Raw genomic sequence first — 25,117 nt, forward strand, 5'->3', positions numbered from 1 at the left:
CGTCCCTAGTCCTCAGGAGCGTTTTACGCTTGGGTTTAATCCATTCAGAGCCCCCACGTCCAGGGTTCTCCGGACGAAGGCACAGCTCCTAGCCGCACTCCCGCCCTGCTGTGTGAATGAACGACTGAGAGCCACAAGAGTAGCGGGTCACTGGGAAAACGGGCGCCCCAGGAAGCTGGGGCCGCCGCGACCTGGAGTCTGCCTTGTGTTTCGCTTCCCCTCTGGCCCTCCTTGAAGGCCTCCGGTTGTGACCAAAGCTCCAAATGTCACCCCCGAACTCTGTAAGCCCTCGCCCCTGCCGCGCTCGACCCGGAGCCCCACTCCGGGACACGGCCTCGAAAGGGCCGGCGGGCCTGGCTGCCGAGCCGCTTTCGGGAGAGCACCAGGCTTGCGTGTCCCGGGCTTCAGCCGGTGGCGTCACCCCGAAAGGCCCGTGCGCCCCGGGCCTGGCCGCGACGGAGATCCCGGGTCCCGGGGACCGCTTCCTGCTCAACGCGGGCCTGCATACAGGCCCGGGCGAGGACATGCGGCGAGTGCCATGTCCTGTGTGACCACGAGCGGCCCTCGCAGCCCGGACACCCGAGAGCGGGCTATGCACCGAGCCGCCGGCTCCCCGTCCCCACCCAGAACGCACTCACAAAGCTCCCTCGGGCCCGCGCCGCGCCGCCCCACGTCCCCGCCCCACACTTGGTGACACTGGGCCTCGGCTCCCAGCGCCCGCTCCCAACCGGCCACCGACGATCCAGAACACTCTCCTGCAGCCCCTACACGGCCACCGGCGGCCTCACGCCGGCGCCACACAAAGCCAGGCCGCGCGACCCCGCGTCCGCGCCCCACTCGCGCTCGGCCCCCGCCCCCGTCCGGACCCCGGCCAGCGGCTGGGTCCCCACGCCTCGCACCGTCCTCCGCCCAGGTCCTTGTCCCCGCGCCCGGCGCCCCGCTCACCTCGGCACCCGCTCTCACTCCGGGGCCCGGCGTCCGGCACTGCGACTTCGCGGCCCTGAAGCCCGCGCGCCCATGGGTGTCGGGCGCGGCGGCCGACCAGACGGGAAGGAGGGTGGGCCGCGGCGCCCCCTCCTCGAACCGCGATGCGGCGGGCTGCCAGCTACCTTCGCCGCCGCCACCGCCGCCGCCGCCTGGCTCTGCGAGCGGCCTGTCCGAGCCCAGGCGCGAGCGGGGGCGGCACCGGGACGCCCGGAGCCGGCGGCGCGCGTAGCGGGCCTTGACCGCGCACCCTACCGGGCCTGCCTGGTGCCCGCGGGAGCCTGAGAGAAATGCGATCCCCTCCACACAGGAAGAGCGGCGGGCGGGCGACGTGCGGGGGGGAGCAGGAGAGCGAGAGCGCGAGGAAAAAAGTTCCCGGGCGGCCAGGCAGCTCTCGCTCGTGGCCTCGGGTGCCAGGTGGGCCGTTCGCGCCCCGACAGCGCCCCCTAGCGCCCACGCGCCCCACAGCACGCCCCGTGTTCGTCTGGGGGCTGGGGCTTGACGGATGGTCTGTAGGTGCAGCCCAGCAAAGGGTCTGGGGAAAGCAGCAGGATTTGGTCTGGTCTTGGTGGACAAGAATTTGGATTCAAGACTTGGACCCGACCGCTACCCTCAATCCACCACTCCCACCACTAGCCCTCATCTGAGACCGTTTCTTTGGTTTGAGGATCAGTTTCAAATTTCCCCAAGTTGGAGGTGAAATGTATTCCCTGCACTCGTGGCATCTCGTTGGGTACTGAAGTAGTGTGGTCCCCTGTTTGTCAAGAAGCTGGCATTGTGTGCGGGAGACACAGACAGCCAACAATGATCAGGTCCATAACGAAGATAATTTTAGAGAGAACTAAGTACTAGGAGGAAAATCAGCAGGTACAGTGATGGATTTAGCTGCGAGCGAGTGGCCCGTCTGAACAAATAGGTAAAGAGCAGGAAGGATCCTCCACCACCGGCGTAGGGAAGAACATTCTTTGAGAGGAAAAGACAAGGACAAGGGCCCTGAGGAGTGGTCTTGACCATACCCAGTGGGAAAAGAAGTGGGGATGCTGACTTCCAATCTAAGGCCACAGCCTGTAGGAAATGTGGCTGCCTTCTAAGGGCTGCGGGAAATAAGCCATTAACAGATTTTAAGTAAAAGAATCTTGAATGAATTAGTAAATGACTAATTTATACTTGTAAACTGCTGTTGCCACCCCACAGTCTCTACTGCCAGTCTCTTCATCAAAGCCTGAGCCATTCATCCTTTGCTGGGTGAAGGTCAAAGCCCCCCAGCTTCCAGGTGACTTGGCACAAGTGAGTCAATCTCTAGCCTGGTTCTTTCTCTGGAGGGTGAGGTGTGAGGTGTGGTGCTACCTACAGTGCCTTTGTCTTGTATCAGGCACTTCACTCCTTCCTCCTCGTTCTATTCATTCCAACTACCTGTCTGTTAGTCCCCCACATCTACGGAGGTTCTCCGCCTAGAATGACCTGCCAAGACCTGCCCTGGGCCCTCCCTGCCAACTGTCCGGAAGCGCAAACTCTGGGCACAGAGCAGGGCAGGTGGGGCCTTGTGTTGTCTCAAGCCTGCTTCATACCGTGACTTGGGACCTGGTTACTGAGCTTGGCATCTTTATTCCCATAAGCAAAACGTGGTGAACAGTCCTTCCAGATACACTAGGCAGAAATCTCTCCCTACCTTTCCTTTCCTGGTTGCTGGACCTACCTGGAAAAGGCGAAAAATAAAAATAATAATGAAAAAAAATAACAGCCATAAAACTGCATCAGTTGTCTGACTCCTACTTCCTCCCTTGGTCTTCCTCCCTGTTCCCCTGAGAACATGGGCTTGTACTTCAGCCACTTGATGGCCTAGAATTAGCTCTTCATTTCAACAAGACCTTTAGTTCAAACCCTTCCTCAGCACACGCCCCTTTTGCTGTATATCAAAGCCCTTCCTGGGCTCCGGGGATTAGAAGTTGGACACCTTTGGGAGCTGGTGTCTACCCCTTGTCTTACTGCTACCCCGCCACAGACCGCTGCACAGAAGAGGAAACAAACTCACACTGGCAGTAGCGGGTCTGGCATTCAGTTACTTGAGAACCTGAGGCTGGCACTTCGCCAGAGCCCAGGAATTCAATACCAGCCTGGGCCAGTGCGACAGACTCTATCTCAGTACCTGCATGTTTATGGCATGGGAGGCAGGGCCTTGCAGTCACCTGTGTAAAGTGCCAAAAGGCACAGGCACACCCAGGTCTCCATTTCTCTCTCTCCCTCAACATTTATTTTTATTTTATGTGTATGGGTGTTTTTCTTGCATGTATGACTGTGTACTGCATATGTGCAGTGTGTCCACGGAGGCCAGAAGAAGCTATTGGACACCCTGAGACTGGAGTCAGAGACAGTTGTGAGCTGCCATGTAAGTGCTGGAAACTGAACCCAGGACCTCTGGAAGAGCAATGAGTGCTCTTAACCACTGGATCTCCCCTACCCCACAAGCTGCCTTGGACATAAGGGTTTCTAAGCGGGCAGGGTAGCCTGGTCAGGACTGCCACTAATGCTGACCGGGAGAGTGCAAGCTTCTTTGAAGAGAAGCCAGAGATTAGGGAACACTGTTAGCAGAACCAGGGGACTTGGGCTGCTGAGAACCTGCTGGGCAACCTTAGTAGGATGCAGGTATGAGGGGTAGAACAGACAACCACAACCGTGCCGCAGGAATTTCAAACTCGGCTCAACAGTCAATGAAACTGGGGTGCTGAGGTTTCACTTGTTTTTTGTTTTTTGTTTTTTTTTTAATGGGGTTTTGTTGTTGTTACAGTTGGGTTCTCATTGTATCACTATTTTGCTATGCTGAGGAATTGAACCTATGATCTTGGGTATGCTAGGCAAGTGCTCTCCCATTGAGCTCCACCTCTAGCTCTGAGACAGGGGCTTACTATGTAGGGCAACTTGCCCTCTATTTACAGTGCAGCCTATGCTGGCTTCACACTCGGTCTTCTTTTTTGTTTTTGCTATGTTGTTTTGTTTTGAGTTTTTTTTTTTTCAAGATAGGATTTCACGATGTAGCTCTAGCTGTTCTGGAACTCACTCTGTAGACCAGGCTGGCCTCACACTCACAGAGATCAGACTGCCTCTGCCTCCTAACTGCTGGGATTAAAGGTGTGTGATTTTCTTGTTTGCTTGTATTTCCTCTGCCTCTTCCTCCCTCCTCCCCGTGTGTGTGTGTGTGTGTGCACACACACATACATGCACACACGTGCATGCCATGCACACGAGCATGGAGTATGATGGATATGGAATGCAGAGCCTCCCTGCATGCTAGCCAAGTGTACTAACTCTGGGCCACACTCTCAGTCCCCTGGGGTGGTTTTGATTGAAAAGCAAGAACAGAGCAGTGTGAACATCTGGGAACTGAAATCCCTTCAGGTAACTTCTTTCAGTGAAGCCTCCCACTACCCGTTGCTCTAGATACACATTTAAATCTACTAGCTGACCTCCTCACCTACCTAGGCTTTTGAATTTGAGACACCTTCCCCCAGCTATCCTAAGACTGGTTGTATGTGTGGCCTTGAACTTCCTCTGTTTTCTGTCAAACAAAAGGAGGTAATGTTTCCTGTCTAGAGAGGTAGAGAGGCTGTTAACTGAAACCAGAGAAAGAAGTGGAGATCTGTCTGGTTAAGAACCAGGCTTATTGCTGGTCTTTAATTCCAGCACTTGGAAGGCAAAGGCACAGAGAGCTCTGTGAGCTCAAGACCGGCCTGGTCTACACAGTGACTTAGTTGCAGAACAGCCAGGGCTGTATAGAGAGATCCTGTCGCAAAAACAAAACAACAAAGGAACAGAAAGGACCATGTTTATCGCTGGCTCATACAAAGATTCCCAAGAGGGCTTACAAGGCCAGTCTTGAGAGCCAAGGTAGCGGTAAGCTTTTCCTTGTCCAAAGGAGGACATCGGGACTGAGGAGGGGCAAGAGGTTGCCCAGAGTCACATTTGTGTCTCGAGTGGTGATTCTGGGCCACACACACTGTCCCCTTGTGTTCTCCTGGGACACAAGTTCCTGCACGAAGACTCTAGGCTGCTCTTGGAAGCCCTGGTAGAATGTAGTGTGCATTAGGACTGAGTACATGAGTGAGCATGGAGCTAGAATTCATTTAGCACCTACTGTGTGCAGTGAATTTCATTCTTGTTATCGCTATTTTGCAAAGAAGATAGCCCTGAGGAGAGGGCAGGAAACCCACTGTCTCTTCATTCACATCTGTCAGGAAGTTTTCAGAGAACCCTTGCCCCACCCCTGCCATCTGGTCACAGCTTAGCTCCAGCACCTCCCCAGCACTCCAGAGACCTCTGGCTTCTCAAGCTAAAAGAATTTCAATACTGTTGAGCTCATGCCTCTAGCCATACCTGCTCGCTTCCCACAAAATCCAGCTGGCACAGCTATTCTCTGTGGGCATCACTGTTCCTCTGACTTGAGGTCCTGGGCTGTATAAGACAAGGAAGTCAACTGAGCACAGCAAGCAAGCATGCATGCTTTACTTCTCTCTGCTTTTGTCTGTGGCTGTGATGAGCAAGTTTCTTTGAGATCTGGATTCGTCTTCCCCACCATGCCCCCTGACTGTAACCTGCAATCGTAAGTTGAACAAGCCCCATTTTCTCCTAAGTCAGAGTCCCTGAGCAGTAAAGAAAAGGAGTGTCCATTTCAGGGCAGGGACTGTGACTAGGGAGCTGAGCAAGGAAAGACCCTCTGGCTTCCTGCAAGGCTTCAGAGCTCCAGCAGGAGAAGAGGATGAAGATCTGAAAGGGTTGCCGAGCTCTAGGCAGTGTGAGCACCAAAGGGAGTGGGGGATTGGGGTCTAGTTCCAGGATGCTGCTCAGGAGATCCAGGCTGGGGAAACCAGGCCCAGACAAGCATCGTTAAGATCCTCCACTCATCCATTCAGCCATCCATCCATCCATCCATCCATCGACTAGCCCATCCACCCACCCACCCATCCATCTTCCCATAGTCAACCATCTAGCAGTCTACCCACCAATCCTTCTACCCGCCCACTCATCTGTTTACTCATCCATCCACCTACCTACTTATCTGTCCACCCACTCACCCATCCATCCATCAGTTCTCATTTATGTATTTATTTATTTTTTTAAATTTATTTATTTATTATATATACAATATTCTGTCTGTGTGTATGCCTGCAGGCCAGAAGAGGGTACCAGACCCCATTACAGATGGTTGTGAGCCACCATGTGGTTGCTGGGAATTGAACTCAAGAACTTTGAAAGAGCAGGCAATGCTCTTAACCTCTGAGCCATCTCTCCAGCCCCCTATGTATTTATTTATTTTAAAATTATTTACTTTCAGCACATGGGTGTTTTGCCTGCATTTATGTCTGCACACCATATGTACACAATGCCTATGGAGGCCAGGAGAGGGTGTTGAAATTACAGGTGGTTGTGGGCTGCCATGTAGGTTTTGGAAACGGAACCTGGGTCCTCTGGAAGAGCAACTGGTGCTCTTAACTGCAAAGTCATCTCTCCAACTTGTGTTTCTATTTCTTTCTCTATGGTTTTTCAATAGAGAAAAACAGGGTCTTTCTGTGTTTTTCCAGCATAGCTTCCAATGTACCATGTAGTTGAGTCTGGCATTAATCGTGTGTACCACTATGTCTGGTTTTATGCAGTGTTGGGGATTTAACTCAGGTGCTTGGCATGTTAGGCAAGTCTTCTACGAACTGAGCTACAACTCTAGACCAAGTTTCTGGAGAAGGAGAGAGAGAGAGAGAGAGAGAGAGAGAGAGAGAGAGAGAGAGAGAAAGGAGAAACTGACTTAAGAGTAGAAAACCCAGGAGAGACACTTAGAGTTTGGGCAAGTCAATCATTTATACATGTGTGTTTGTGTTATATGTGTTGGTATAGCTGTGCAAGAGAACATGTGTGTCTGTGTGCATGTGGAGGCTAGGAGTTGATACTGAGTATTTATCAATCTTCATCTTATTTTGAAAAACATTTAAGTTAATTGTAGGCGTGTCTATGTGTAGGTGTGTACACACGAGGACAGAAGCATCTGTCCCCCTGGAGCCGGGATGGTAGGAGGTTGTGAACTGCTGAATTAGGTGCTAGGACCTGAAAGAGGGTCCTCCAGAAGAGCATTATGTGCTTTTACCCACTCAACTGTCTTTCCAGCTCCTGAAGATAGCTCTTCACTGAACTCAGGGCACACCGGTTGGCTAGCTGGCGCCCTTCAAGCTTCAGGAATCTGCTTGTCTCCACGCTCCAGCACTAGACTCACCAGAGCTCAGCCATATCCTGTGTTTATCTGAGTGCTGGGATCCAAACTCAGGCCTTGTGCTTTTGTGGCAGGGGCTTTACCAACTGAGCCGTCTTTCCAGCCCCAGTATTTTCACCTTTTTATGTAATCGGCTTAAATTGGTCTTTTGTAGTTTATTCTTCTAATACATAAATAAAATTTATGTGTGTGGGCATTTTGCCTGCATATGTTTGTGTACCACATGTGGGCCTGGTGGCCATGGAAGATGATGTTGGATCCCCCTGGAACTGGAGTCACAGATAGTTGTGAGTCACCATGTGGGTACATGGAAATTGAATCCAGGTCCTCTGGAAGAACAGTCAGTTCTCTTAACCACTGAGCTAACTCTCCACCCTTTAGTCTGTTCTTTTTGAGACAGGGTCTCACATAGCCCAGGCTAGCCTCAAACTCACTACGTAGGTGAGCAGGCCTTGAGCTCCTAATCCTCCTATCTCTACATCCCAAGTGCTAGGATTACAGGTGTGCCTGAAGGCAGCTGATACTGTTTTATTTATATAAATAATATTTGGTAGGGCTTGGGTTATAGTTCAGAGGTAAACATGTTACATAACATATGAGTCCCCGGGCTCACAAGTATAACTATATAAATATAAATAATACGTGAGGGTGTGACGAGTTGCCCTGGCCTTGTATAGTAACTCATGAACAGACTGCAGCTTCACAAGACAGAAGGAGCTGAGGCAAGTTTAAACCTATAGATTAACCCTATAGAGAAGAGTTTCCCATGGTCGTGGCTATTCACAGAGAGCCATGGGCTGTCTCAGGAGAGAGTATAGCTTCTCATTGATGGAAGCCTGCAGTAAAAGGCAGTGAAAGGAACTGAAACTGGCTGGAAAGACAGAGATCCTGGGATAGATTAGAAATGACTTGCGTGTCAGACCAGCTTCACTGTAGGACTGGGAAATGTCAGGCACACTCCCGTCTGTAATTACAAAATGTTTAAGCTATTCAAGAAGACATAGAAAAAAGATCCCATGTTCATCTGGCATCTCCTTTTGTTAGCTACAGAAGTAAAACCTCCCGGATTGCTAGGTCAGACTACAGTCTCCTCACTGAGGTTCTCTGTTCTCGGGCTCCAGCCAGCTAAGCATAGTCCTTAGGACATAGGTTACAGAGACAGCTCCCTTTAAGTAGAGGGCTTATAAGGGTATAGTTGCCCACCTGTAATTCCAGCACTAGGGATACTAAGACAAGAGTGTTGCTGTAAGTTCGAGGCCAGTCTGGTCTACATAGTGAATTCTAGGTAGCCTGAGCAATAAAGTGAGATTCTGTCACATCACAAACGAAACGTATTTTTCCTTTGTGAATAATAGCAAGATTTAGAAAAAAAACATCACAAGCAAATTTTCATTTGCTGACTTAATAGCCTCCTGTGCCTTCTTTTCCTGTATCCAGGCCCAACTCTCTACCCTCTGTATGCCGTTCTAACTAGTCCTAGTCTAGAGAAAACACAGCGAGCCCATTCATGCTCCATGTATCGCTGGGGTATGATAACAAGCACACTACTTTCTATTTTGTTATTTACTTAGCAGTTCTAGGAACAATGCAGGGGTTTATACATTCCCTGCAAACCTCTATTGCAAAGCCATATCTCACCACAACTGTTCAGTTTCAACATCTACTGTTCTTATGGTCACTGGGAGGACATATGGACATAGGGGAAACCCTTTCCTCTCACTTTCTGTAGGAAGTTGCTACCGTGTCCGGGTACCATGTCCAGGATGCTCTGAAATACTTTGGGGAGGATTTGATGTCACTCGTTGGTCCTCTAACTATATCCTTTAGAACTGGTCTCTGCCATGGTTCTTATCCTCCACTTCTAGTGCATTTCTTCTGGGATTACCCCACCCTGAAGACTCCCAAGTCTGGTCTGGCTCCATACACTCTTATATACCCATACATACACCCTTTCCTAACTCCATCCCCACAGAAGGCCCTGAGTCTTTCAGTGGCCTCTTCTATTCCGAGGGTTCCCGCAGGTGTTTTATTGTATCACAGCTGCCTTTCCCTCATTGCTTTGTCTGACCACTCCCATCCTTACTTTCCAGGTTTGGCTCAAGAGTGGTATCCTCCAAGAGGCCTTCCCAGACTTCCTCTGGTGAAACAAAGCCTGGCTCCCTAGGCAACGCATCAAACCTGTCTCTGATCACCATGCTCTGTGAGGCTACGAATCTCATGAGGGCAGGAATGCTATCTTCCTCAAGCCTTGGAAAACCAATTTTGAAAAACTGTTTTTGTTTTGTTTTTTGATTTTTTGAGACAGGGCCTCTCTGTGTAGCTCTGGCTGTCCTGGAACTCACTCTGTAGACCAGGCTGGCCTTGAAGTCAGAGATCCAGCCTCTGCCTCCTGACTGCTGGGTTTAAAGGTGTGCGCCACCATTGCCCAGCAGAAAAAGGCTTTTTGTAGTTTTCTCTGTTTTTAAGCATCATCCTGGTTATGGTTGTCCATTCCTGTCATCCAACATTCAGGAGGCTGCAACAGGAAGATCGTGAGCTCCAGAACAGCCCTGGCTACACACTGGACTGCTGTCTCAGACAAACAAGCGACAGCTCTATTTGCTTTTCTGACCTGGGCCCTCACTGACTGCTCTAGGTGTCAATGTCTTAAGCTGGGGAGCGGGCCCTCTGCAGGTCATATATCCCCATAGCGGAAGATCTAGGCAGGACTGAGCTTCCTGGGGCTACTGTAACAGTCACCCCACACCCTGCAACTTGAAATAGCATTCATTGCTTCTCTTTCAGTTCAGAGAGTCAGGTCAAAGTGCGGATGGCAGGTTCCCTGTTAGGTTCTAGCTCCTGCAAACCTCGGTCTCACTACCCAGTGTCCTCAGCTTGTGGTCCTTCCTGCCGTGCCCACAGCCTCTAGGTTCTGTCCGCATGCCCATCTCCTTTTCTCCTGTGCCACCGCTCCTCTCTGGAGGCCTCTTTCTTCTAGGACCGCAGAACTGTATTTAGGGATTTGCACTTGTATAAACCACATCTGCCTCCTGAGCCTGGGAACCCTATTCAACCACACGTTCAGTGGCCTTTTGCTGACTGTGGGAAGATTCACAGGGCTGAGGCAAGCAGGCAGTCTCTGTCAAAAGGGACTGGGGTGGTTCCGAAGTTCTCACTGACTATCTCCCAGTGATGTATCAGAGCCCCAGCATCTCGTCAGAAGCCACCCTGAGGGTTTGCTCTGGCTAATTTAGGACGCAGCCTCCAGGCAGGAAGAAGAGTATCCCAGAGGTGGGGGAGGGGCACAGAGACTTGAGGACAAGCAGGTTCATGACCTGTAAGCTGGAGGCCATAGCTGGGGAAAGCCAAAGTGCCTGCTCCTCCACCTTTCCCCCCACGACTTACAGTCCCTCACAGACCAAGGGAGGAAGGGAGGCTGGCTGGGAGACGTGCCTGAGAGGTGAGGAGCAGTCTGTCCCTGCATTTCTCACTCTCTTCACCAGCACGGTCCTCTGTCCCCAGGCTGTACGAGGCATGAAGCTTATCAACAAAGGCTATCTCCTCAGCTGGACCACAGGCTGGCTGGAGGCGCTGCACTTTACAGTTCACGCTTTCAGGATGCTCAGAGCAATTCCCTAAGAGGACAGCATTATCTGTACAGAAGCAGGGGCAGATCATTACCCAAGTGAGGAATGACAGAACACATCAGAGCTGAAACTGAGCACTGGAGCTGTTTGACCAATTCTAAGTGGTAGCAAGGTCAGGTTTGGACCCCAGAGTCCCAGCAACCTCAGCAGCTCCTTCCCAGCCTCCAGTCTGCAGATCAGTTGTAAACAGGCTCCATCAGCCCCTCCGGGTGGCAGAGCTGCTGGCACCGAGCTGTGGGATGGAGAGAGGAGGGAGCAGGGATCTGGGAAGAGGGGAGGAGAAGGGATGGGAAGAAAGATGGGAGGGAGGCAGTGAGGACCAGGAGGGTCACCATAGTAACAGGAGCTGGCTATGCTCCGACCTGAGTCTGAGCCGCCACCAGGGAAGGAGATAAAAGGTTTTCTATTGATCCCCATCAGGAAAGCCGTCTGTGATAAGTTGGCTGGAAGGGCAGCTGGTCGGGTGTGGATGAGAAGGCTGCACATACTTGTACTGGGGCTGTGTGGTGCCCCAGAGGCTGGGGTCAGACTGTGGGAAGGTAAACCCCAGAGCCAGGTGCTTGGATGGGTCAGCTGCGTGCCTGTCCTTGGGCCACCTTTGTCTGGAACGTATTATGCACTGGATGCCCAGCTAGGTGCAGATACAATAATCAAAGCAGAGAGCACGATTCCTTCAGGGAGCCGACGCTCTAATGGGAGTCAGCAGTGGGAGAGACAGACAAAACAGAGGAATGAATGGCTCGGGATGATTGTATCTGTTGGAAGATGCAGAGGAGAGAGAGAACAAGCAGGCAACCGGCAGCGGTGAGAGGGGAGTGAGCTCTGAGGAAGGTCGGGGAAGAGCAAGTCTGTGAGCAGCACAGGTGACAAGAGGTCCCAGGACAGGAGCGCTCGAGAAGCAGCAAGGGGTCTCTGGAGCTGCAGAGGGGAAGTGACAAGGTTAGAAAGGGTCAGGATAGGCGTGGGTGGCCGCAGTGAGGGCTCTGGTTCAGGCTGAGTGAAGGTCACATCTCTCCTGGCACACTCTCCCTTAGGCCTCCATGGTGCTCCCTGACTCCTGTGGAGACAACAGACACGGGCTCAGGGCAGGTTTAGGAAGACAGGAAAGGTGAATTAAGGGGGCCCTGCTTCAGTTCAGGCAGGCACAGAAGGGGTCTGGCTGGTGTGGAAGCTGCCTATGAAAAACAACTGCCAAGTACATTTGGAGGGTTGAATGGGTAGGGTTTCCCTGCACGTGACGAGAAAAGCATCCGAGGGCCCTCCTCCATGTTCAGCAGAGTGACTGGCAGTGAGCCTGTATGAGGCAGCACCAGGGTGTGTTCCCAGGGAGGCGTTTGCTGGTCAATACAAGGTACAAGTCTCTCTGAGTGCTCTTGCCTGGGCTGCTTGGAACGTCTCTATTCTGCCTGGGCCTAAACTGGCTGGCTCACAGCCAGCCACCATTAGAGGCAAGAATGGCCCCCAGGCTCCTATTCAGGTTCCTACCCCATTCCTACTTTCCTAGAAATAAGGGTTCCCCTCATCCACTAAGATTCCCCATCTTCTTCATTCCTGGGGGAATAGATAAGAGGAAAGTAGATAAAGGGTGGTTGGGGTTGAGGCAGCCCTTGAGCGATATAGGGGTGTGAATGTGAAGCTTAGCTAGGACATTCCCTGCTGAACACCTGCGGTTGGGGACATAGTGTTGGAGCTTGTCCTGCCCCTGCGAGAAGAAACCCAGTCAGATTCCGCTGTTAGGCACGTTCTTTTAGAAGCCAAATGGAGCCCAATCAGTTCATTCAGCTCTCAGACTCTGCCTTCTCTGTCCTCCTGCACTTCCTCTGGGGCAGGGGAAGCTCACAGTCTAAGGCCCCAAGAAGGTGAGTGCTCAAATCAACCCAAGAGGCTCCCCTGCTGCCAGCTATGGTATGTGACTGGGGTATGTCACTCCATCTGCCTCGCAGACACCTCGCCCTCTGCAGCATGGAGCTGATGAGGACTGCTGATGGAGCTGCTTTGAAGAGAAGCTGCTCAGAGGACTCTGGCAGCCCTAGTTGTCTGTTGTGCCAAGGAAGGGCAAGTTGGTTTGAGTGAGACGATCTTCATAACCTCAGGCATTTGGACCCTTGGCCCCCAGTCGGTGGTACTGGAGGAAGTATGTCACTGGGGGTGTGGTTTGAGGTTTCAAAGCCTTGTGCCATTCTCAGTTCACTCTCTCTGCTTCCTGTTTGTGGTACAAGATGTGTGACGTGTATTCTCAACTTCCTGCTCCTGCAGTTGTGCAGGCAATCATGAAATCTAACCCCGCCCCAACTGGAAGGCCAAACAAACCCTTTCTCCTCCTTCTTCTCTCTCTCTCTCTCTCTCTCTCTCTCTCTCTCTCTCTCTCTCTCTGTGTGTGTGTGTGTGTGTGTGTGTGTGTGTGTGTTTGAGACAGGGTTTCTCTGCATAACAGTCTTCGCTGTCCTAGAACTCGTTTTGTAGACCAGGTTGGCCTTGAACTCACAGAGATCCGCCTGCCTCTGCCCCCCCTCCAAGTGCTGGGATTAAGGGTGTGCGCCACACTTGGCTCAAACCCTTTCTTCTATAAATTGCCTTCGTCATGGTGTTTCATCACATCAATAGAACGCTAATAAAAGGGCAGTGGGGAGAAGAATGAGATGTTGTCTTAGGGCTCTGCACAGTCCTCTCTGGACCCCATCTCAGTCTCTTATTTCTCTGAAACCTTATCTCTCTGGGAGCTCTTACCAGCCTGGGACCATAGACTCATAAATCTATGATGTCAGGATTATGGGATCCCTGAGGTCTTTTTCTGTGCATACTCCACTTGGTTACCAGCTGGTCACAGCTAAGAGAGTATAGGAAGATGGCTGTGTAGGATCGGGACTCAGCTCTTATGTTGTTCATTGCCATAGGCCTAAAAAACACCTCAGAGGCAGCCATGCCTAAGACTGGACACGTCTCCTTCTACAGCCAAAAGGGTCTTTGAAGGTGTGATTAAAGATCTTGAGACAGGGATGATCCTAAGTTCTGGAGGCTCCCTAATGCCATTACAGTGTCTTTGTAAGGGACAGGCAGCCAGGTGTAGGGGCACACAGTGATGTGCTGCTAGCACTCTCTGGAAACAGCGGTAGAGGCAGTGGCAGAATTGAGCTTAAGGCCAGTTTGGGCTGCAGGGTGAGACGCTGTCTCAAGAGGAGAGCAGAATGCTTGCCTGACAGGGGAGACACCGTAGTCCCAAGGGCAGTGTCCTCAGGGCTTGCCTCACCCACTGCACTCCAAATGTGCTGTCTGTGCAATCACCCCAGATAAGGGAAGCTCAGCTGCAGAATTAGTGGAGTAAAAAAATAAAAGATACAGAGGCAAAAGGAAGCTTGGCACACAGGAGGCCGTGTGGCTGCTGGAGTGGGATTGGGAGTGAGACAGCAACGGCTGAGGGGCCGCGGAGCACCAGGGTAGGTGGGAGAAACGGACACGGCCAGGGTGAGTTAACATCGAGCCTCTGCATGAAGCAAGGCCCCACTATCACATTTATTTCTGCCCTCGATACCAACCTTGTGCTTCTGCTCTTCACGATTGTGAGAGAATATATCTCACCTTGGAAGGTACAATGCAGCTTTCTCAGCAGTCAAGGGAGGTTAAAAACAAGAAAACCTGCATTGTAAAATGTCTTAGCTACTGTCCTGGACTCTTCCCACAGCTGAGTGGCAGGGTGAGTATGGGCCATTAATTCCTCCAGACCAGTGGGGACCCTGACTGTGGTAGTCATCTGGAAAGGTACAGGAAAGGAAGGTGGTTAGGGTCAGTGGCCCAGAGCATCTTATGCTTGGAGCTGCTGGACCAGGTGATGAAGAGAGGAACTGTGTGTGCACGCACATGGACTGTGGGCACAGAAGTAGGGAACAAGTACATGAGTACCTGGGATAGCCTTAACAGAAGGCTCAGACATGCCAAGAGCCCCCTTATTTTCTTGAAGTTAATCTATGCCCTACTCCAAGTGACCACATCTTGCTGTTGGCTGATGGGAAACTGAATCTCAGTCATTATCAGGTTTCATCCTTCACCCTGAGCAATACAAATATCCTGGGGCTTATCTGAGCATGGCTATCTCTCTTCTGGAAGTAGGACTGGCGACCACCTCTTCCTGGAAGGTGAGACACTTTTAGAACTCCCTTAGAGAGGAAATGTAAGTGGCTGGGTCTGATCAAAAGCTGGGATGAGGCATAGAATGGGCAAAAAGGGAGCAAAACTGAAATTAATATCAAGTGTTCATTTAGACCCTAGAGTTCTGCCTCCTGTATGGTACCATTAGCCACATGGCACTATTTATAGTCCAATTAATTAAAAACAATACAGTGTAGAAGTTTATGCAGTATAGCAATATTCCCAAGGGCCATAAACCCATGATGCTACCACTGATGACATCACCTAAAGTTCTGTGGGGCTGTGCTGCCTGGGCTATCCTACAGCGATGGGCAGGTGAGAACAGGTATGCTTTCAGTTTTACAGATGGGCTGTGCAAGGGTCAGTCTAGAAAGCTGACTCAATGGCCCCTCCTTGAAGGGGGACTCCTTAGGGCCGCAGCATTTCCTGGCTACCGATGTGTCCGGGCGCGTGCTCATCTTGTAACTTCCTGCAGACTGCCGCCTGTGTCAACCCAGCAGCAACTAATTTCAGGAAATGTCCTGACTTGTCAGAGGTGGCCTTGCTGAATTCTGAGGGCAAGGGGCAGTGTGGCTGAAGTCCTAGCTCAGGACATCATTTTTCAACTCCGTTTCTCATCTCCTAAAATGGAGCTGCTATAGGCTTTCTATGAGTTGGTATACACGAAGTGCTTGGGAAGTGTCCTAGGATGTAGTCGAGGATAGCATAGTCCCCATGTCTCAAGGTGACATTGTTCAGCACAGTGGAACTGCACTATACTGCTTCTAAGTGGCCACTGATGGTCACAGACTTCTCAGGGGTTCTGGCTGGAACGCCTCAGGTTTGGACTTCCTCACTTATTCAATCTTGCTTTGAGGGTCCCTGAGCTGGTAAGGTGTAAACGTGGTGGTGTGAGGGCTACACAGGGCAGGCAAAGCTGGTCTGAGCATAAAGGGTAGCCAGAGGAAGATGTGTGGGGCCGGGGAGCTGAATTCAGCTGTGCCTGAAGCTGGTAACTTCCACTTTAGTTTTTTAGTTTGTGTATACATGCACACACACACACACACACACAGACACACACACACACAGACACCAGTAACTCAAAGGGTATTTTTAAATTTAATTTTTGCGGGGCTGGAGAGATGGCGCAGTGGTTAAGAGCACTGACTGCTCTTCCAGAGGACCCAGGTTCAATTCCTAGCACCCACATGGCAGCTCACAACTGTCTGAAGATCCAGTTGCAGAGGATCTGACACCTTCACACCAATGCACATAAAATAAAAGTTAATATAAACCATAAAAAATATTTAAAAAAAATAAATAAATAAAATAAATTTAATTTTTGCAAGGCCAGCTGGGCAGCGCCATCTCCTCATCTCTGGTCTTTTCCACAGCGGCACTCCCAGCATTCCCTTGAATGCTCAGGCATGGGAACTCACAGAGCAGAGTTCCCCTACCTTGACCACTTGTGCTTGAGTGGGGCACACAAAGCGATGGTGTGGAAGGAAGACAGGGGACCCTGAGTGAGGCATCCAGGTTCAGATGCAGGGAGGGCAATGGGAAGACTCTCCATGGTCCAGAATATGCACTGGCGTAACCCCGAGCAAGCAGGGCCCTGTGACCCATGGATCTTCTGTCTCACCATCTGGAAACCTGGTTCTTCACAGTATTTATCTGGCAAGGGCACCGTGAGGATTACACAGTATGATGTGTGACAGTTAGCATACACAGCAGACACACAAAAAGTAGGGGCTGCCCTAAGAGGGACTCACAAAGAGACTCTGTGCCCTTGCGGGGTACGCTGGAGACCATTCCTGCTTACGCACAGCTGCACTGACACACAGCCTGGCTCCCGTGCTTCCATGTGGCCGGCCGTGTTCACAGCCAAGATGTGGCGCTGTCTGTTGTCATGGCAACCTGGGCCCAGGGTATCCTGTCCCCGTTAGTCCCAGAGCCTGTCACCATGGGGTATCAGCCTGTAGATTTGTGAGTGGGTATGGGTGTGAGTGGGAATCCTGAGGGCAGCGGCTATATGCCTGAGCACGAACAGGCTTTCTTTTAAATGTAAAAAAGAATTCTGCCCAGGCAAGGCTGAGACCTGTGCTATGGGCATCTGGCCATGGGTGTGGTGTCTAAAGTGCTTGTGTGGTCTGCATGTCCATGGGGCTCTTGTGTGATGTGGTTCTGGGATGCCGGCCCCAAGTCAGGGTGGGTAGGAAGGAGGTGGGGAAGAGGGGTATGGTTTCTGCTGTCTGCTGCTCTGACCGTGTGGTCCTGGAGAGGGAGGTCATTGCCACACCTTTCTGAGCCCCAGTTTCCTGCTGTGTAAACAGCAGCAGGCTGTGAGGGCCAGCACACCTCCTCTCAGTCCACAGTCACTCCTTTGACACCGAGTTCCTTTGGTTACCAAGGTCCGACTATGTTTGGTTCCAGGGATGCCGCTCTTAACAGCAGGCCCTTCTTTGAAGATCTTCAGGCTGGAAGGAGACAACAGTACCCAACTGTGTAAATACACAAGGGACACTAGACAGATGTCCTGAGGAAGAGGAGTACAGGGATGGCAGAAGAGCTGAGGTGCGCGTGCCAAGCGCGGTCCATCCTCAGCACAGGCAACTCCAAAGCCAAACAACAACAAACCCCCAAAACTAAAGCACCGGATCACATAGAGTGGGGATGGTGAATGTTGAGAAAGTGGTCAGGATAGACACCCCTGAGCAGAAACCTAAAGGAAGGAGTCATGGAATGAGCATGGCAGGCAGCAAACGTGGCAAGTGCAAAGGCCCTGTGGTGCAAAGGCCCTGTGGTGCAAAGGCCCTGTGGTGCTCTGTTTCCTTGTCCGTGGCCCAGCCATGAAATTATGTGCCAAGCTGCATGATGGGCATGGCTGTGGCAGTTTGTAGAAGAAGGTAGGCACATAGGTATAAGGACCTGGGTACAGCTGCCCCAACAACTAGATGGCAGAGCTGGGCCTGTGGGGGGTGATAGGGTGAGGAAAAGGATAAGCTTGCCTTTGGGTACAAAGGGGAGAGTAATCTGGATACAGAGAGACGGTGCACTGTGTGGTGCCGTGGCCTTGGTTTCGTCATCGCCGAGCGTCATTCTCAGTCTCTAAGCTAGGGTCTGTGGCACGGACATGAACACATGTGCAAGTTGTAGACATGTTTAGAGCAGCTGGAGGAGGGACCAGGGAAGCATGCAGGAAAGATCACATCCAGAAAGAGGGAATGTTTGGACGGGACTGAAGTTATAGAGAGAAGGCGGTCGTGTTGGCCTACAGCATGGACAGCCGGTGTGTGACAGGAAGCAGAGAGTGGGAGGAAGCAGGGCCAGAGCTGTTTACAGGAGCTTGGGAGGGAGTTTAAGGCTGTGAAAGACGGTGCAGCTATACACATTGGGTTGACCCACTATGTTTGGGGCCAATGAGGAAGGTAAATGGCGGAGGGCGGGAGCTGGACAGCAGAGGTGACAGGAAGTTGGTGGTATCAGCTCTCTCTGTACAGAGCAATCATTCTGGTCTAGCCTGTACTCTCTGCTTAGCAAAGCCAAATCTGGTTCTCTCACAGTCTATTACTAAGAGTAACTCCACCAAACTAACAGAGGATGGACGTAGAGCTTCCCCTGAGGACACAGTCATGAGCAGCGGGCTTCTTGTTGTGTGTCTCCAGTCATCACCCAGCTATGAGGAAGCCAGGACTCAGCTCTGCAGCCTGATCAGAAAGCTCCCAGGCCACTACAGCATCTTCCCAGGCTTGCAAAGCTCCAGAGACTTAGAACCAGTGTCCTGGGCTGCTGCTGAAGGCCTCATGTCTTCCCAGGAGGAGGAGCCTCTGCCCAGCTTCCTCCTTCCTGGCTACATGAGTCAGTGCCTCTACTGGCCAGAGCCAAGTTCACATCTAGCTGGGAGCTTGGCAGCTTCACCATTCGGGAAGGTGTCTGAAAAGAATCCGGGAGTGGGAACTCTGGTCCTTTCCACTGTGGTTCGTTAGGATCCAGTGCGAAATGTCCACAAATGTCCTTATGTTAACGCTTGACCACCAGTCTGTGGGACTATTGGGAGGTGATAGAGCATTAGGAGGTGATGCCTACTGAAGGAAGTTAGGTCCCTGGGGGCATTCCCCTAAAAGGAGCCAGGGACCCTGCTCCCCACCCCCTGCCTTCCTTTCTACATACCGAGAAGTCTTCAACTTTGTCACACTCTCTTGCTCTGCTTCATCACAAGAAAGCAATAGACCAACCAACTACCCATGGGCTGAAGGCTGAGCCTTTAGTTGGTACCTCGGGGATGAAACACTGACCCAGCAGGCACTGGGGAGGCAAAGGCAGGTGGATCTCTGTGAGTTCAAGGCCAGCATGGTCTACAGAGTGTAATCTAGGGCAGGTTCCAAAGCTACACAGAAAAACCCTGTCTCAAAACAAAACAAAAAACCAAAAAGATTTTGTTTTATCTCTCATGTGTGTGTATGTGCGGGCGTGTGGACATGAGTACAGGAGCCTGTAGAGGCTAGAGCATCCGACCCCTCTGAGCTGGAGTCATAGGCAGTTGTCAGCTGCTCCATGTGGGTACTGGGAAGAACTCAGGACCTCTGGAAGAGCAGCCAGTGCTCTTAATCACTGAGTCTTCTCTTCAGCCCCGAGCATAAATTTCATTATGAATGAGAATGAGACTGGAGGGTGGGGTGGAGAATGATGGGCGAGTAAAGAGACTCAGAGCCAGAGAAGGCTGAAGGGGAGAAACTGCTGAGCGGAAAAACCAGTCAGAGCTAAGTGTAGCATTAGCTAGAGAGAGATGACAGGATGGAGCATAAGAGGGAGGGGAGGGGACCACAGTTTGAGATGGCTGTCATAGAACAAATGGCACCCCCTAAAATTCACATCCACCCAGGTACTTGGAATGTGAATCTTAATCGGTTTTACATTACTCTAACAGAATACCACAGAAAAGAAATGTGATACTAATTATTGTGGGTTCCTTTGTATATTGAATGTATTTATGTTCTTAATATAAACCTACAGTGCAAAGCTCAGGAAAATGCTTTACCAAGCTGGTGTCTTCCAAACTAAGGTTTTCTGTTCTTTCCCTCCCTGCCTTCCTTCTTTAATTTCTCTCTGTCTCTCTCTCTGTCTCTCTGTCTCTGTCTCTCTCTCTCTCTCTCTCTCTCTCTTCTTTGATGTGTCAAAGCCAACAACAAAAATAGAGTCACTTGTGCCACCCATTCTAAACGTAACTGAAGCCCAGGGGTTATGGAAGAACGGTTCTCATGCACGGCTCCCTGAAACTAAGCCCTTTTCCCTGGAATTCATTCTTAGCCGTATTGTTTATTGCTTGTCGGAAAAGATGAATCTCGACAGAATATATCTAATGGCATGCCTTCTAACTTTAGCTCCTTTTGTATTCTCCCGTTTTCAGGGTCTCACTTGCAGGCTTCTACCATTAAAGCTTGTCCCTTGTCGTGTACTAGTTTATCGCTGGTCCAGGGAACCTACAAAACAGGTTGGCTTGTAGCCTTTCTCACACACAAGGGAAGAATTAAGCCAGGCACTTAAGCTGTTCTGCCAAAAAGTGCTAACTCTTCACTCGGATTGACAAGGTAACTAAAAGCAAGCTGGAAGCCTGGCATCTGTGCCTCCATCTTGTGACAGTTTCCTTTACTTCCACTTGAGGCACAGAGGGAAGATACTGTCCTTCATCTTTCTCCTGAGCTACCTCGGGTGTCCCCACAGGGGGCTTTTCAGATTCACATCACACTCCAGCATTCTCTGTGTTGGATGTGCTCATTCCCGGAGTGGGGGGACGGGATGTCATGTGATGGGGGTGGGTGAGATGATGGGATCTTTGGGCGGGGACTATGTGGACCGTATCCTGAGTAGAACGTATAGAGATCATGGGGCTCTGCCTTCCTGAGTGGGTCAGGTATAGTAGGAGAGGGTTAGTTCTCACTCGAGCAGGTGCTTATAGAAAGGACAGCTAAACAGCAAGCCCACAGCTAATGTGGTAAATAGAGAAAAGCTTAAAAGCATTTCCATTAAAATCAGGAACATGACAAGGATGTCTACTCTCCCCTCCTGTTCAATACAGGGCTTGAAGTCTTAACTAGAAAAGTAAGACAAACGAAGGAAATAAAAGGGATACAAATAGGAATGGCAGATGTCAAAGGACCCCTATTCACAGATGACAGGATGCTATACATGAGAGACCCTAAAGACAGCACCAGAAAACCACAGCAGATAAACACATTCAGCAAAGCACTGGGCTGCAAAATTGCCACACAAAACCTTCCCTAGATACAAATGGTAAACACATGGAGAAAGAAATCAGGAAAACAATACCATTCTCAATGGCCTCAGAAGCACTAAAATAAATGGAACCAACAAAGTGAAAGGCTTGTCCAAAGAAAACTTTAAGAGCGGTTATGGTGGTGCATTCCTTTAATCCCAGCACTCCTACACAGCTAGCTCATTCTCCACAGCAAGGTCTAGGTTAGCCAAGGCTACATAGTGAGACCTTGTCAAAAATAAATAAATAAATAAATAAATGGAAAACTTTAAAATAGTAAAAAAGAAATTGAAGAAGGTGAGAAGGTACCAGAAGATGGAAAGGCCCCCTGTACTCACAGATGGGCAAGATTAATATTGTGAAATCCCACCAAAAGCAGTCTACAGACTCAGTGCAATCCCCATCAAAATTCCATTACAATTCACAACTTGAAAAAAAAACATCTTAAATTTCATGTGGAAATATAGATGAGCCAGGATAGCCAAAACAATCCTACACAGAAGACAAAAACAAAGCTCTGCTGGATCCAAATGGAGCCTGGTCTACGTCGTGAATTCCCGCCCAGCCAGGGCATAGTGAGACCGTGTCTCGGAAAACAATAACAAACAACCCAGTAGCTGGAGGTATCACTATTCCAGATCTCAAGTTATACTACAAAGCTATAGGAATAAAACCAGCGTGGTGCTGGCATAAACACAGACACATGGGGCACGCCTTTAATCCCAGCAGTTGGAAAGCAGAGGCAGGTGGATTTTTGTGGGTTCAAAGCCAGCCTGGTCTACATAGTGAGTTCCAGGACAGCCAGGGTTACATAGAGAGACCCTGCATTAAAAACAAAAAACAAAAAACAAAAACAAAAACAAAACCAAGCTAAGTAGTGGTGGCACATGCCTTTAATCCTAGCACTCATGAGGCAGAGGCAGGCGGATCTCTGTGAGTTCAGGGCCATCCTGATCTTCAAGAGCTAGTTCCAGGACAGACTCCAAAGCTACAGAGAAGCTCTGTCTCGAAAAACCAAACCAAACAACTCCAAAACCAAGCAAGCAAAACATCCACATTGATCAATGGAATAGAACTGAGAATCTACATATAAGCCCATTCTCCTACGGTCACCTTATTTTTAACACAGAGGAAAAAAGTACACAGCATCTTCAATACATGTGCTGGACAAACCTACGTATAGGAGTGAAGCTAGATCTTTATCTGTACACAAAACTCAACTTCCAATAGATCAAATACCTCAATATAAGTCTTGATACTGAAGATGTACACTAGGAAAATTCTTGAACTTACTGGCGCAGGGAAGGGCTTTTTGAACATAGCCTTGGTTAACACAGGCACTAGAACCAGAACCTGGGAAGTGGGTCCTCCTGAAATATAGAGCTCTCTAAAGCAAAGGCCACAGTTATTTGAGTGAAGGAGCAGCTTAAAGAATGGGGAAAAAAATCTTCACCAGGTACACATTTGACAGAGTTAATATCTAGAACATACAAAGAACTCAAAAGACTAAACATCAAGAAAACTAACAAGCCTACTGAAAATTGAGGTATAAACAGAGAGTTCTCAAAAGATAAAGTACAAAAGGCTGAGAAAGTTTCTTAAATGTTCAACATCCTCAGCCATCAGGGAAATGTGAATTAAAACTACTTTGAAAGTTTATCTTTCCCAAGACAGAATGGCTACAGTAAAAAACAAAAACCAGCCGGGTGGTGGTGGCACAGGCCTTTAATCCCAGCTCTCGAGAGGTAGAGGCAGGTGGATCTCTGAGTTCAAGACAGGACAGCCACGGTTACCCAGGGAAACCCTGTCTCGAAAACAAACAAACAAAAAATGAAACAAAGCCAAAACAAATGACAAGAAATGCTCTTGTGGATATGGGGAAAGAAAGACGTTCATTTGCTGCTGGTAGGAGTGCAGACTGTTATATATAGAGATTATGGAAATTAGCTCGGAGGTTCCTAAAAATTCTAGATGCAGATTTACCTTCTCATCCAGCGACACCACTCTAGGTCGTACACCCTGAGGAATCTTTGCATCCCACTGTAAAAATACTCGCTCGTTCATTCCACTGCCACTCCAACCAGAATAGCCAGGAAACGGAAACAGCTTAGGAGTTCATCAACCCATGAATGGATAATGAAAATGTGGTACATTTACAGAATGTGATATTATTCGGCTGTTAAGATAAATGAAATTATGAAATTCATAAGTAAATGGGTGGAGCTTGAAACAATCATTCTGGTTGAGGTAACCCGGACCCAGAAAAACAAATGTTGCCTATTTGCTCTTATGTGTGGCTGCTGGCTTTGAACCTTTGCACACGTGTGCTTCATTTGGAATACCCACAGAGATGAGAAAATTAGTAAAGGGCCGTGGGGGATGGGCACAAGGAGAGGAGACAGACTGTAATACTATTAAAGTGAAAAGGGGGAATGAGGGAAGAGGAAGGGTTAATGGGGTGGAGGATGGAAAGGCAGAGGGGGGGAGGAAGGAATACAGGCAGGCATAACTAACACTGAAGATCTTTAGAAGAAGTCATATGAAAACCTATTATGGCAACTTCCTAAAACATATGTGTGTGTGTGTGTGTGTGTGTGTGTGTGTGTGTATGTGTGTGTCACATACACACACACACACATAAACAGCTTAAATGGATTTACCCCATAATGAACAGACAATACCCCTACTAGACACCACAGGCTAACAAATGAAAAGCTTAGTGCCAGGAATGGGTTCTCTTTTTTGGAGCTTTTGGTCAGTGAGTTACCATAGACCCTCAGACATGATTACCTATTGTCAATGCTCTTGGTCGCCCTCTAGAACGTGATGCTAAGGCTCTGTTGCTGAAGGAACCACATACTTGAGTCATAGAATGTGGAGAAATCAAGCCGGTCCTGACTTGGAAACTTTATCTCTACTGTCTAGCTTTCCTAGTGCTGGACGGTGCTTTGCAGGATACTAGAGGAGAAAACTCGGCATTGGTCTACTCAGCTATGAACCCTGTGAGCCCCAATAACAGCTTGCCGGGTAAGGCGTGCCCACAGGTACTGTAGTGGCATGAATGTCCTGGGAGTAATCAATCACTTTCTGCTTGGATTTAAGGCCCACTCCACAAAACGAGACCCACACCCTGCACCATTATCAGGGCTTGATGAATTTCAGGCCCTAAGGGCGAACCTGCTACTATTGTTCCGCTAAGTGGAAACAGTATTAAAATAATTCTTAATGACTTATCGTTACACCTATAGCTCAGAGCATCTCTCGACCCTCATCTGAGAACCTTCTTTTTGCAGTGATGGAGAGTAACACCGAGACATAGAACTTGTCAAAGGGCAAAGGATAAATAAAAGTCTACAGAATGATCTGTCCTAATAGAGGCATCTTTTCTATTGCTGTAATAAAAACACCATGGCAATGCAACTTGTAGGAGAGTTTGTTTGAGCTTATGGGTCCAGAGACTTAAGAGCGCATCAGGACAGGGAAGCAGCCAGCATGGAGGCAGGAACAGGATGCTGAGAGCCACAAGCAGGAAGTAGAGTGAATAAAATGGCTCCGTGTCCTCCCCTAGTGACATAATTTGACCAACAAGACCATGTCCTAAGCCTTCCCAAATAGTGCAGTCAACTGGGGAATCAAGCATTAAAATACCTGAGTCCGTGGAAGACATTCTCGTTCAAACCATTACACGGAAAGTGGTTGGTTACCCCCTCCTCCTAAAATGCAGACATCTTGGCAGAAGATGAAACAGATAGAGACAGAGGCTGTGGATGATGCAAGAAAACTGTTTTCTGACACAGCAGGGCAGTTGCACATATGACCTCACAGTGGCTGTGACAGCATTCACAGGAACTTCTAAAGCTC

The 25,117-nt window shown here is 49.8% G+C and overlaps 1 protein-coding gene across 9 annotated transcripts in view; it reads right to left on the bottom strand.

Annotated features, from left to right (window-relative positions):
- Rai1 (retinoic acid induced 1) overlaps positions 1 to 1,402 on the bottom strand; it is a 99,415-nt gene extending 98,013 nt beyond the window's left edge. For all 9 annotated transcript variants that reach the window (XM_087910569.1, XM_087910567.1, XM_087910568.1 and 6 more), the window contains exon 1: positions 946 to 1,402. The gene's annotated coding sequence lies outside the window, so the exon portion shown is untranslated. The remainder of the gene's footprint in view (positions 1 to 945) is intronic.
- Between the last annotated feature and the right edge of the window lie 23,715 nt (positions 1,403 to 25,117).

This window comes from Myodes glareolus, chromosome 9 (genome assembly GCF_982192425.1).
Source record: "Myodes glareolus chromosome 9, mMyoGla1.1, whole genome shotgun sequence".
Taxonomy (NCBI): domain Eukaryota; kingdom Metazoa; phylum Chordata; class Mammalia; order Rodentia; family Cricetidae; genus Myodes; species Myodes glareolus.